Source organism: Salvelinus fontinalis, chromosome 23 (genome assembly GCF_029448725.1).
Source record: "Salvelinus fontinalis isolate EN_2023a chromosome 23, ASM2944872v1, whole genome shotgun sequence".
Classification (NCBI taxonomy): domain Eukaryota; kingdom Metazoa; phylum Chordata; class Actinopteri; order Salmoniformes; family Salmonidae; genus Salvelinus; species Salvelinus fontinalis.
Window position 1 is genome coordinate 5,625,161 of NC_074687.1, and position 12,484 is coordinate 5,637,644.

Below are 12,484 nucleotides of genomic sequence, written 5' to 3' on the forward strand. Positions count from 1 at the left end.
AATACACTATAAACAGGACAAGAGTTTCCAGAGTTACACAGCAGTGAAAGATTAGTCCGATGTCCCAACAACACAAGAATGGGGGAGTAGGAATGTAGGCTACAGCTGGATGCTGTCATCAAAACAGTCCAATAAGGTCGTTTGAAAGAGGAAGCCGAAGTAGACAGATTATTAAAGGGGGTTTTGTGCGTGTGTGATTTGTCAAATCAAAGTTTATTGGTGCGTACACAGTTTAGCAGATGTTATAGCAGGTGCAGCATAATGCCAATGTTACTAGCTCATAACAATGCAGTAAAATGTCAAACAAGTACACAAATAATTACAATGTAAAAAAAGTACAGCAAAAACAAGTCGTGACAAATCCAATTGTGTGTGTGTGTGTGTCAAAGCTGTCTGTCTAAGTTGTTATCCTCTCCTTATCGACTACTAAGACAGATGGAGATATCTGGCCTTCATTTTCTCTGGCCTCCCTCGCTCCACTCGTTTACTGGGATGGAAGGAATGATAAAGTAAGCCTTTAATGAGGTCCCATTCTAACATCAAGTACTTCCAACCTAGGACACAGCCTCAAATGCAAGTCCACAGCGCACACACACACACACACAGGGCTGTGACGGTAATTGGAAAACCATGGCATTGACGGTTTTGGATGGAGACCGGCATGAGAGAGAAAAAAACCTGTCAAAACCATTGATAAAAAAAACATGTAATACATTGATAAAACAATGTTATTTTTATGTAGATATACTTTACCCATATCGGGAGTGTTAACTATTGATTATATGGTATTGTTTTGCTAACTTAGTCTGTCTATTAAACTGTACATCTTTTGATCAGCAAATAAGCTGAAAAAATTTACTTAAGGTAAATTCAGTTCATTGGAGGGGGTGGGGTGAAACGTGGGGCCCCAGGGGTAACTATAGCACCTATTAGAGAACTACTGATAAGGATTTTGTTGGGTCCGATGTCTCTTAAATGACATTGGAGGCGGCTTATGGTAGAGAAATTCACATTCAATTATCTGGCAAAAGCTCTGGCGGACATTCCTGCAGCCAGCATGCCAATTACACACTCCCGTAAAACTTGAGACATATGTGGGATTGTGTTGTGTGACAAAACTCTGTAATGATCATGCTGTTTAATCAGCTTCTTGATATGCCACACCTGTCAGTGTGATGGATTATCTTGGCAAAGGACAAAGACACACTAACATGGTTGTTAACAAATTTGTGCACAAAATGTTAGAGAAGGGAGCCTTTTGTGTAGAACATTTCTGTGTGGAACATTTCTGGGATCTTTTATTTCAGCTTATGAAACATGGGACCAACACAGCTTGCGAACACCACAGATAAAAGGGTTAGTTATCGTCATCTTTGCCAACAGGTCTCATAGCTACCAAATAGATGATTGTTGAGTTGCGAATGTCATTGAAAGATAAAATAAGAACTGTCTTATAAATTAGGGTTATTTTACACCTAGCTACAGTTGAAGTCAGAAGTTTACATACACCTTAGCCAAATACATTTTAACTCAGTTTTTCACAATTCCTAACATTTAATCCTAGTAAAAATTCCCTGTTTTAGGTCAGTTAGGATCACCACTTTTATTTTAAGAATGTGGAATAATAGTGGAGAGATTTATTTCAGCTTTTATTTCTTTTATCACTTTTCCAGTGGGTCACAAGTTTACATACACTCAATTAGTATTTGGTAGCATTGCCTTTAAATTCTTTAACTTGGGTCAAACGTTTTGGGTAGCCTTCCACAAGCTTCCCACAATAAGTTGTGTGAATGTTGGCCCATTCCTCCTGACAGAGCTGGTGTAACTGAATCAGGTTTGTAGGCTTCCTTGCTCACACACGCTTTTTCAGTTCTGCCCACAGATTTTCTATAGGGTTGAGGTCAGGGCTTTTGGATGGCCACTCCAATACCTTGACTTTGTTGTCCTTAAGGCATTTTTCCACAACTTTGGAAGTATTTTTGGGGTCATTGTCCATTTGGAAGACCCATTTGCGACAAAGCTTTAACTTCCTAAGTGATGTCTTGAGATGTTGCTTGAATATATCCACATAGTTTTCCTGCCTCATGATGCCTTCTATTTTGTGAAGTGCACCAGTCCCTCCTGCAGCAAAGCACCCCTGCAACATGATGCTGCCACCCCCGTGCTTCACGGTTGGAATGGTGTTCTTCGGCTTGCAAGCTTCTCCCTTTTTCATTCAAACATAACGATGGTCATTATGGCCAAACAGTTCTATTTTTGTTTCATCAGACCAGAGGACATTTCTCCAAAAAGTACAATCTTTGTCCCCATGTGCAGTTGCAAACCGTAGTCTGGCTTTTTTATGGTGGTTTTGGAGCAGTGTCTTCTTCCTTGCTGAGCGGCCGTTTAGGTTATGTTGATATAGGACTCGTTTTACTGTGGATATAGATACTTTTGTACCTGTTTCCTCCAGCATCTTCACAAGGTCATTTGCTGTTGTTCTGGGATTGATTTGCACTTTTTGCACCAAAGTACGTTCATCTCTAGGAGACAGAACGCATCTCCTTCCTGAGTGGAAAGATGGCTGGGTGGTCCCGTGGTGTTTATACTTGCGTACTATTGTTTGTACAGATGAACGTGGTACCTTCAGGCATTTGGAAATTGCTCCCAAGGATGAACCAGACTTGTGGATGTCTACAATTGTTTTTTGAAGTCTTGGCTGATTTCTTTTGATTTTCCCATGATGTCAAGCAAAGAGGCACTGAGTTTGAAGGTAGGCCTTGAAATTCATCCACAGGTATACCGCCAATTGATTCAAATGATGTCAATTAGCCTATCAGAAGCTTCTAAAGCCAAAACATAATTTTCTGGAATTTTCCAAGCTGTTTAAAGGGACAGTCAACTTAGTGTATGTAAACTTCTGACCCACTAGAATTGTGATACAGTGAATTATGTGAAATAATCTTTCTGTTAACAATTGTTTGGAAAATTACTTGTGTGGTGCGCAAAGTAGATGTCCTAACCGACTTGCCAAAACTATAGTTTGTTAACATAAATCTTGAATAACGTTCCAACCGGAGAAGTTCTACAGACTGTTGACATCTAGTGGAAGCCGTAGGAAGTGCAAACCCATTCATTTCTCGCTGTGATTTCAATGGGATCTTAGTTGAAAATCCACCAGCCTCAGAATTTCCACTTCCGGTTTGGTATTTTTCTCAGGTTTTTGCCTGCCATATGAGTTCTGTTATACTCACATACATAATTCAAACAGTTTTAGAAACTTCAGAGTGTTTTCTATCCAATACTAATAATAATATGCATATATTAGCAACTATGACTGAGGAGTTGGCCGTTTACTCTGGGCATCTCCGTGCACCTTTCATCCAAGCTACTCAATACTGCCCCTGCAGCCATAAGAAGTTAATAGAATATAATTTCTATCTGCTGGCCTGGTCTGTGTTTCACGTGGACCAATTCATGTTCTCTTGTCCATCCTGCTTTCCATTACATCTGCACTTCTGTGTTCCCTGTGCCTAATGATGAGAGAGACAGCTGAGTTCTGCACGCACACACAGGACTCATCTGGACACACTCACAGATATGCACTCCGGCTTATAGCCTAGCCTATACGCTTAATCTCTTGACAAATGCAGACTCATTTGCTCATACAATCCTAAGTGTAGGTTCACCCCAGTACATGTGCAGTGTCTGTGTTCGTCACGGACCCAGTTGAGGGCTTTCCTCTGGCAGACAGAATGGCAGCGCCTCATGCCCATTGGCTCCTTGGTTTATTTTCTTAACCATGGAGAGCTGCCCGCGTCGACCCGGTTTTCCCCTTCTACAGGTTGCCCCGGGATCCAAAATCACTAACACCTCGAAATAAAAAACATGGTCACGTGTACACACCCGTTCAGCACCCAACCGTTAAATAACTCTCATATTGTACATGGTGAAACACACACACTTTCACCACTCGCCTGCCCTCTTAAATACCATCTTAAAGCTTGATTAATATAAACATGACTTCAGTCTATGAATGCACATTTATTCACTGGCGTTCTGAACCCTGTTATGTAACCATTTAAACTAATTAACCGTGGAAAGGTCTAGTACATGTTTAATAAAAGGCTGAGAGAAGGCCTGGCTTGTCCAGCCTGTCGCTACCAATTCACTCCCAATACACCAATGTATTACCCACCTGTTATGGGAGGCTTGGGTTCAGGTTGAGGTTCCCTCCCGCTCCTCTCGTGCCAGGGTTAAGATGGCACACATCAACGTTCCTTAAATCAGTGTTTTACAAAAGCTGACGTGTAGGTGACAGCGTGCCTGGTTGTAAGACTTATTGTGACGGATAAATGATACCGCTACTACCTCAGTCCTGCCAAGCTGGTGGATGAGTTAAAAAACAAACTGAATGTGCAACATTCAGACCACCTTAGAGTTAAATGATCCCCGAGTAGATGGTCAGGATTATGCCCTGGCGTACACGTTGGGGGATAGGAGTTTTGGGGTGTAGGTGGCTACTTGTAGGTGCCATGGTCAAGATTATGCCCTACTGTGGTCACTGTCTAGGGAGGATGAATGAGTTGGTTCCCTCTGTCAGTTTTCTTTCTGCTCAGCTCCTCTAACAATGGAACAAGGCTGTCATCACTTTCCCCTAACCTCTCATCTGTTAGAAAATGGCTCAGTTACCTCTTTCTCAGCAGGAGAGTCCTTCACTTCTCTTTTTATTTCTCTCTGTCTCAGTTTTTTGCTTTTATAGAGAGCTAGTAAACGTGTCAGACATATTGGAACAGTAGTGCAGTAGATCACCTGTTTGGAGCAGAAGTTCTAGAACCCAACAACACATTTGGTTCCAAGAGAAGGATTTCTGTAACCCAACAACTCCTTTGGTCCAGGAGCAGAATTTGTAGAACCCAAGTCTTGGTTCCAGCTGCAGTTGTAGAACTCAACAACATTATTGGTTCCAAGAGCAGGAGTTCTAGAACCCAACAACAGTCTTTGTTCCAGGAGCTCGCTTACCCACAACCAACACAACAAAGGGAAAATAATGGCTCTCCCAACAATTCCATCATTCTTGCTTTAGTAAACATTTGCTGCAGTCATGCAGATTAGGAAACTCATCCTGCATGACCTGTTTACATGACATTGTTTGAATCAACTTCAAACAAGTCGGTGTACAATTATTTAGGCAAAGTTTCTGTGCCATAGACCTAGCACAGTATAGATTACATCATTACTTCAGGTTTTCTACTGATCGTAAAACACTTATATTAGTGACATGAGTCCAAGTTACGTTTCAGACAGCCAACCATTACCACTGAGATCAGCCTTAAAGCTCAGCTGTGATGAAAAAACACAGCACATGAATTAGCTGAACCCTATTGACCTTTTATGAAGTCATGTGTTGAGGAGCTGTTAATGCCTATTGATGTGGTTAATCAATAGGATGCAGGGGAGTCTCGGGTTGCGTCTTTGCCTTGACTTCAATGCATGAATTACTAAAGCTATGTTCACTCATGTTAGTATTCAGCGGCCCTCGGAGAAGTAAGGTTTTATGGAATCTCGGGGGTGAGGCAGTTTTCAAAGATATGGCGTTTTACAATATCCTCTTCATGGAATTGGACCAGAGGAACAAGTCATGAGCAATAAAGTTTTTCCAAATATTTAACATTAAACATTGGGTTTGCACCTGTGATAGATGTTTGCATCTAATGACACGCCCACCAGAGAATTGAAAACCTTTTTTAAACATCCCCTTCCTTTCCATCTTCTGAGGCGTTTGTTTTTGAACTGCTGTCAGAAAGTGTTCAATATTTCGGTTGGCCATCCTCGTCTCCCTCCCTTCATGGCCACTGATAGGTCTACTCCACCATATCCCCCGCAGCACTCCAATTCTTTCAAATCACTGTGCATGAAGGAAAAGGGATTTACTGGTTATAGTCCAGGAATTGTCTACGGTGAATGTTGTGAACCACCTTCTACCTTTTTAGAAACAGTATGAGAGAAAAATCACAATTCATGGGAATTGACTAAATTGCTACCATTGCGATGAAGTCGCCTTGCACAACAGATTTGCTGTGTAGCTTTTACTAGTCTCATACTGCTGGAATGGTTAGACGTTGTATAGGCTTTTTACCGTTTATGAAACAGTTCTTTCTTTGTGGGGTTTGTCTCTCTGTTTCTTGTCTTGGAGCATTCCAACTGGTGGCCTCTGTTTCACACATGCATGGCTAGTGCTACGCTCTCACATACTCATGACTGATGCATACCAAACTTCCCATCAGCTTAATGGGCCTTATTTATTGTTCTTATTTTGGCAGAACTGCCCTCTCAGTGGGTAATATATTTTTACAATTTGAGTGGTTATTTTCTTGGCTGGGTGTAGTCTCTTGGCTTTAAACAGACCTAAAACCACTCTTTCAGACTGTGGAAATACAGGATATAAGCCTGTCAACCATAACACTAACATGGAAAAGCACAGTCCATTTGAAGGTCATTGTGATGTAATGACATGTCGTTTACATTTTGGACTGAGGATATAAAATGGGGTGTGAGTCCTCTGCTGCAAAATAAAGACTGACCTTCTGTCAAGAGAGCTTAGTACAATCTCTGGATAGGGGAATCATGTGAAAGTCCACGTTTGTGTGTGTGTCTGTGATGGATACAGTATGCTTGCAAGGTAGTCAGGTTTGCACATTCACACACACTTGCCGTCCATCCACAGCCATCAGGTTGTAGATTCTTCTGGCATTGCATCAGAGTGCTACAGACATGATAGAGAGAGGCTGGAGTGATCTTAAACATTAAACATCACACACTATCTGTCAGGGGGAAAGAGAGAGCTCAGAGATGTGCTTTGGCCCTCATAGACACATGGATATCACATGCAACCGCTCTGACATCACAGGTCAATGATTATATGATTCTGTACCCCTGCGTTGTGGATAAACCCAAGGCTGTGACGCTACACAATTTGTGCACTTAAGTATGTGTTGTATTACTGTCTTACTAAGAAAATAGAAGCAAATCAGATGTGTTTGCGAAATGATTTGTAATCAACAGGTGTAGTAGACTAACAGTAAAATGCTGACTGATGGGCCCTTCCCAACAATGCAGAGAGAGAAAAATGAGAACGTTAGGAATAAATCAAATCACATTTTATTGGTCACATACACATGGTTAGCAGATGTTAATGCGAGTGTAGCAAAATGCTTGTGCTTCTAGTTCCGACAGTGCAGTAATATCTAACAAGTAATATCTAACAATTCCACAACTACCTAATACACACAAATCTAAGTAAAGGAATGGAATAAGAATATATAAATATATGGATGAGCAATGACAGAGCGGCATTGGCAAGACGCAATAGATGGTATATAAAATACAGTATATACATATGAGATGAGTAATGCAAGCTATGTAAACATCATTAAAGTTGCATTATTAAAGTGGCAAGTGATTTCAAGCCTGTATGTAGGCAGCAGCCTCTGAGTAACAATGACTATATACACTAAGTACCATCAGTCGATATGCAGTACTTGTACACCGTGTATATTTCTTATTCAGTTTAAATCATTGGGGTGTTTTGACACTTGCCTGAATTAAAAAGCTTGCTCCAGTTCATTACCATCTGTCTCATGTGAGAGCTAATGTGTTGGTCAATCCAATAGGGGGCAGCATTTAGCCTATTCTGTTGTGATGACACTTGTGACTAGGGAACTCTTATCATCCATTATACTAAATAGACTGTAGGCTAGTGGTTGATCCATTTCACAGTCTACAACCTGTGCCTCTTCCTGAACTTGTCACTTCCTAACACTCCATTTAACATTAGATGTATACTCTTAAACTACCTAAAAATAGTCAACAAATGGTTTACCCTTTTTCAGTAGGGGAGGAAAATGTCTCTTGACCTCATGAGCAGAGAATCTCCCCAAACACGTTTCCTCAATCTCGGACATCTTTCACTGACAGTTAAAAGGGTTGTTTAATTTGTGCCTGTAGTTTGCTAAATTCGCTATTGATTTAACAATAACGGATGTTCAATAGTGTCTAAAGGAGGAAGAAAGAACAGGCATCAACGTCATCAATATATTCTCTGGACTGCAAAATGGGCCATTTCTACTTGACCTGGGATGAAGTATAGATTTCTAACCACTTCATTGATTAAAAAAAGTTATCTAGAATTTCTGAAACACGGAAACATGTTATTTTGCTGACCTGAAAGGTCAAAGTGAACATGATGAGAAATGGGCCTGGGATATCATAGTGCTCAGTGGTACTGTAGAATTCAGAACCAAACCCAGTTTACCTGGCAGCTGTGTACTTGTTGTCTAGCCAGGAGAGTGGAAGACAGAAAGATGCTTTAAAAGGAATTGTGTTGATGAGTTAGGCTTTATACACCTCTTTTGCAGGTGCTTAGGGTGATTTATATTGTATTAGGAGGTTACTCACCTCGTCCACTACCAATGGATGTTAATGTTACGTATATAACATCTCAAGTGAGATTAATCGTGTTGAAATTGCACACGCACAAGCACACAGCGGTTGATATCCTGCAGGGCTGAGTGGTATCTTTAATCAGACTAATAGTTAGCCCTGTTAGTGATTAAGAGCTTTACTCAGGGCACTTAGGCCTATCTGCCCCGCAGGGATAATCAGCCGGAGTGTGTCTGCACGTGTTTTTAGTGTGTGTCTGCACGTGTTTTTAGTGTGTGTCTGCACGTGTTTTTGGTGTGTGTCTGCACGTGTTTTTGGTGTGTGTCTGCACGTGTTTTTGGTGTGTGTGTCTGCACGTGTTTTTGGTGTGTGTCTGCACGTGTTTTTAGTGTGTGTCTGCACGTGTTTTTGGTGTGTGTGTCTGCACGTGTTTTTAGTGTGTGTCTGCACGTGTTTTTGGTGTGTGTCTGCACGTGTTTTTGGTGTGTGTCTGCACGTGTTTTTGGTGTGTGTCTGCACGTGTTTTTAGTGTGTGTCTGCACGTGTTTTTAGTGTGTGTCTGCACGTGTTTTTAGTGTGTGTCTGCACGTGTTTTTGGTGTGTGTCTGCACGTGTTTTTGGTGTGTGTCTGCACGTGTTTTTAGTGTGTGTCTGCACGTGTTTTTAGTGTGTGTCTGCACGTGTTTTTAGTGTGTGTCTGCACGTGTTTTTAGTGTGTGTCTGCACGTGTTTTTGGTGTCTGTCTGCACGTGTTTTTAGTGTGTGTCTGCACGTGTTTTTGGTGTGTGTCTGCACGTGTTTTTGGTGTGTGTCTGCACGTGTTTTTAGTGTGTGTGTCTGCACGTGTTTTTAGTGTGTGTCTGCACGTGTTTTTAGTGTGTGTCTGCACGTGTTTTTAGTGTGTGTGTCTGCACGTGTTTTTAGTGTGTGTCTGCACGTGTTTTTAGTGTGTGTCTGCACGTGTTTTTAGTGTGTGTCTGCACGTGTTTTTGGTGTGTGTCTGCACGTGTTTTTAGTGTGTGTCTGCACGTGTTTTTAGTGTGTGTCTGCACGTGTTTTTGGTGTGTGTCTGCACGTGTTTTTAGTGTGTGTCTGCACGTGTTTTTGGTGTGTGTCTGCACGTGTTTTTAGTGTGTGTCTGCACGTGTTTTTGGTGTGTGTCTGCACGTGTTTTTGGTGTGTGTCTGCACGTGTTTTTAGTGTGTGTCTGCACGTGTTTTTAGTGTGTGTCTGCACGTGTTTTTAGTGTGTGTCTGCACGTGTTTTTGGTGTGTGTGTCTGCACGTGTTTTTAGTGTGTGTGTCTGCACGTGTTTTTAGTGTGTGTGTCTGCACGTGTTTTTAGTGTGTGTCTGCACGTGTTTTTAGTGTGTGTCTGCACGTGTTTTTGGTGTCTGCACGTGTTTTTGGTGTGTGTCTGCACGTGTTTTTAGTGTGTGTGTCTGCACGTGTTTTTAGTGTGTGTCTGCACGTGTTTTTGGTGTGTGTGTCTGCACGTGTTTTTAGTGTGTGTCTGCACGTGTTTTTAGTGTGTGTCTGCACGTGTTTTTAGTGTGTGTCTGCACGTGTTTTTAGTGTGTGTCTGCACGTGTTTTTGGTGTCTGTCTGCACGTGTTTTTAGTGTGTGTCTGCACGTGTTTTTGGTGTGTGTCTGCACGTGTTTTTAGTGTGTGTGTCTGCACGTGTTTTTAGTGTGTGTCTGCACGTGTTTTTAGTGTGTGTCTGCACGTGTTTTTGGTGTGTGTCTGCACGTGTTTTTAGTGTGTGTCTGCACGTGTTTTTGGTGTGTGTCTGCACGTGTTTTTAGTGTGTGTGTCTGCACGTGTTTTTAGTGTGTGTCTGCACGTGTTTTTAGTGTGTGTCTGCACGTGTTTTTAGTGTGTGTCTGCACGTGTTTTTGGTGTGTGTCTGCACGTGTTTTTGGTGTGTGTCTGCACGTGTTTTTGGTGTGTGTGTCTGCACGTGTTTTTGGTGTGTGTCTGCACGTGTTTTTGGTGTGTGTCTGCACGTGTTTTTAGTGTGTGTCTGCACGTGTTTTTGGTGTGTGTGTCTGCACGTGTTTTTGGTGTGTGTCTGCACGTGTTTTTGGTGTGTGTGTCTGCACGTGTTTTTAGTGTGTGTCTGCACGTGTTTTTGGTGTGTGTCTGCACGTGTTTTTAGTGTGTGTCTGCACGTGTTTTTGGTGTGTGTGTCTGCACGTGTTTTTAGTGTGTGTCTGCACGTGTTTTTAGTGTGTGTCTGCACGTGTTTTTGGTGTGTGTGTCTGCACGTGTTTTTGGTGTGTGTCTGCACGTGTTTTTAGTGTGTGTCTGCACGTGTTTTTGGTGTGTGTCTGCACGTGTTTTTGGTGTGTGTGTCTGCACGTGTTTTTGGTGTGTGTCTGCACGTGTTTTTGGTGTGTGTCTGCACGTGTTTTTGGTGTGTGTGTCTGCACGTGTTTTTAGTGTGTGTGTGCACGTGTTTTTGGTGTGTGTCTGCACGTGTTTTTGGTGTGTGTGTCTGCACGTGTTTTTGGTGTGTGTCTGCACGTGTTTTTGGTGTGTGTCTGCACGTGTTTTTAGTGTGTGTCTGCACGTGTTTTTAGTGTGTGTCTGCACGTGTTTTTGGTGTGTGTGTCTGCACGTGTTTTTGGTGTGTGTCTGCACGTGTTTTTGGTGTGTGTGTCTGCACGTGTTTTTGGTGTGTGTCTGCACGTGTTTTTGGTGTGTGTCTGCACGTGTTTTTGGTGTGTGTCTGCACGTGTTTTTGGTGTGTGTGTCTGCACGTGTTTTTAGTGTGTGTCTGCACGTGTTTTTGGTGTGTGTGTGTATTTTCAAGAGTCCACCTGGTTCTTATACAGTACTCAAAACCAGTCTGTGATTTGATCATGACTTTACAACAGTGCCCAGTGAACAACATGGTGCCTATCTGGTTTCAGCTGATTTCTGCCTCAATCTATTGATCATCTCAAAAACCAATTAACATTATTGATTCCCATTTAAACCAGGCATCTCCATTGATCCATGTCTCTCCCTCCTGTGAACTCATTCACCTGTTAGCCTTATCTGTGAGCAGAACAGCCTATAACCATCTGGTCTGACCAGGGAGGATCAGGGGTTAGGAAATGAGGGCATTCATGTGGTCCCGTGTGGCTGCATGGCTCTTGCAACGCCAGGGGTCCCACGTGGAACCAGTATGAAAAAATAAAATGGATGCACTCACTACTGTACGTCTCTCTGGATTAGAGGTCGACCGATTATGATTTTTCAACGCCGATACTGATTATTGGAGGACAAACAAAGGTCGATTCCGATTAATCGGACCATTTTTATTTATTTGTAATAATGACAATTACAACAATACTGAATGAACACTTATTTTAACTTAATATAATACATCAATAAAATATATTTAGCCTCAAATAAATAATGAAACATGTTCAATTTGGTTTAAATAATGCAAAAACAAAGTGTTGGAGAAGAAAGTAAAAGTGCAATATGTTTGCAATGTGCTTGCTGTTTGGGGTTTTAGGCTGGGTTTCTGTACAGCACCTCGAGATATTAGCTGATGTACGAAGGGCTATATAAAATAAACTTGATTTGAAACTTGCCAGCAGCATACCACCCTGCATACCACTATTGGCTTGCTTCTGAAGTTAAGCAGGGTTGGTCCTGGTCAGTCCCTGGATGGGAGACCAGATGCTGCTGGAAGTGGTGTTGGAGGGCCAGTAGGAGGCACTCTTTCCTCTGGTCTAAAAAGTATCCCAATGCCCCAGGGCAGTGATTGGGGACACTGCCCTGTGTAGGGTGCCGTCTTTCGGATGGGACGTTAAACGGGTGTCCTGACTCTCTGAGGTCATTAAAGATCCCGTGGCACTTATCGTAAGAGTAGGGGTGTTAACCCCGGTGTCCTGGCTAAATTGGCTTTACAGTTTACAATTGGCTCATTCATCCCCCTCCTCTCCCCTGTAACTATTCCCCAGGTCGTTGCTGCAAATGAGAACGTGTTCTCAGTCAACTTACCTGGTAAAATAACGGTAAAATAAAATAAATAAAATTTGAACTTGATTTGAATATGTGCCATTT

General features: G+C 42.1%; 1 protein-coding gene across 1 annotated transcript in view; it reads left to right on the forward strand.

The window, feature by feature from the left end:
• Nucleotides 1-12,484, forward strand: part of cmss1 (cms1 ribosomal small subunit homolog) — a 74,572-nt gene that overhangs the window by 44,771 nt on the left and 17,317 nt on the right. The gene's annotated exons all lie outside the window — the stretch shown is intronic.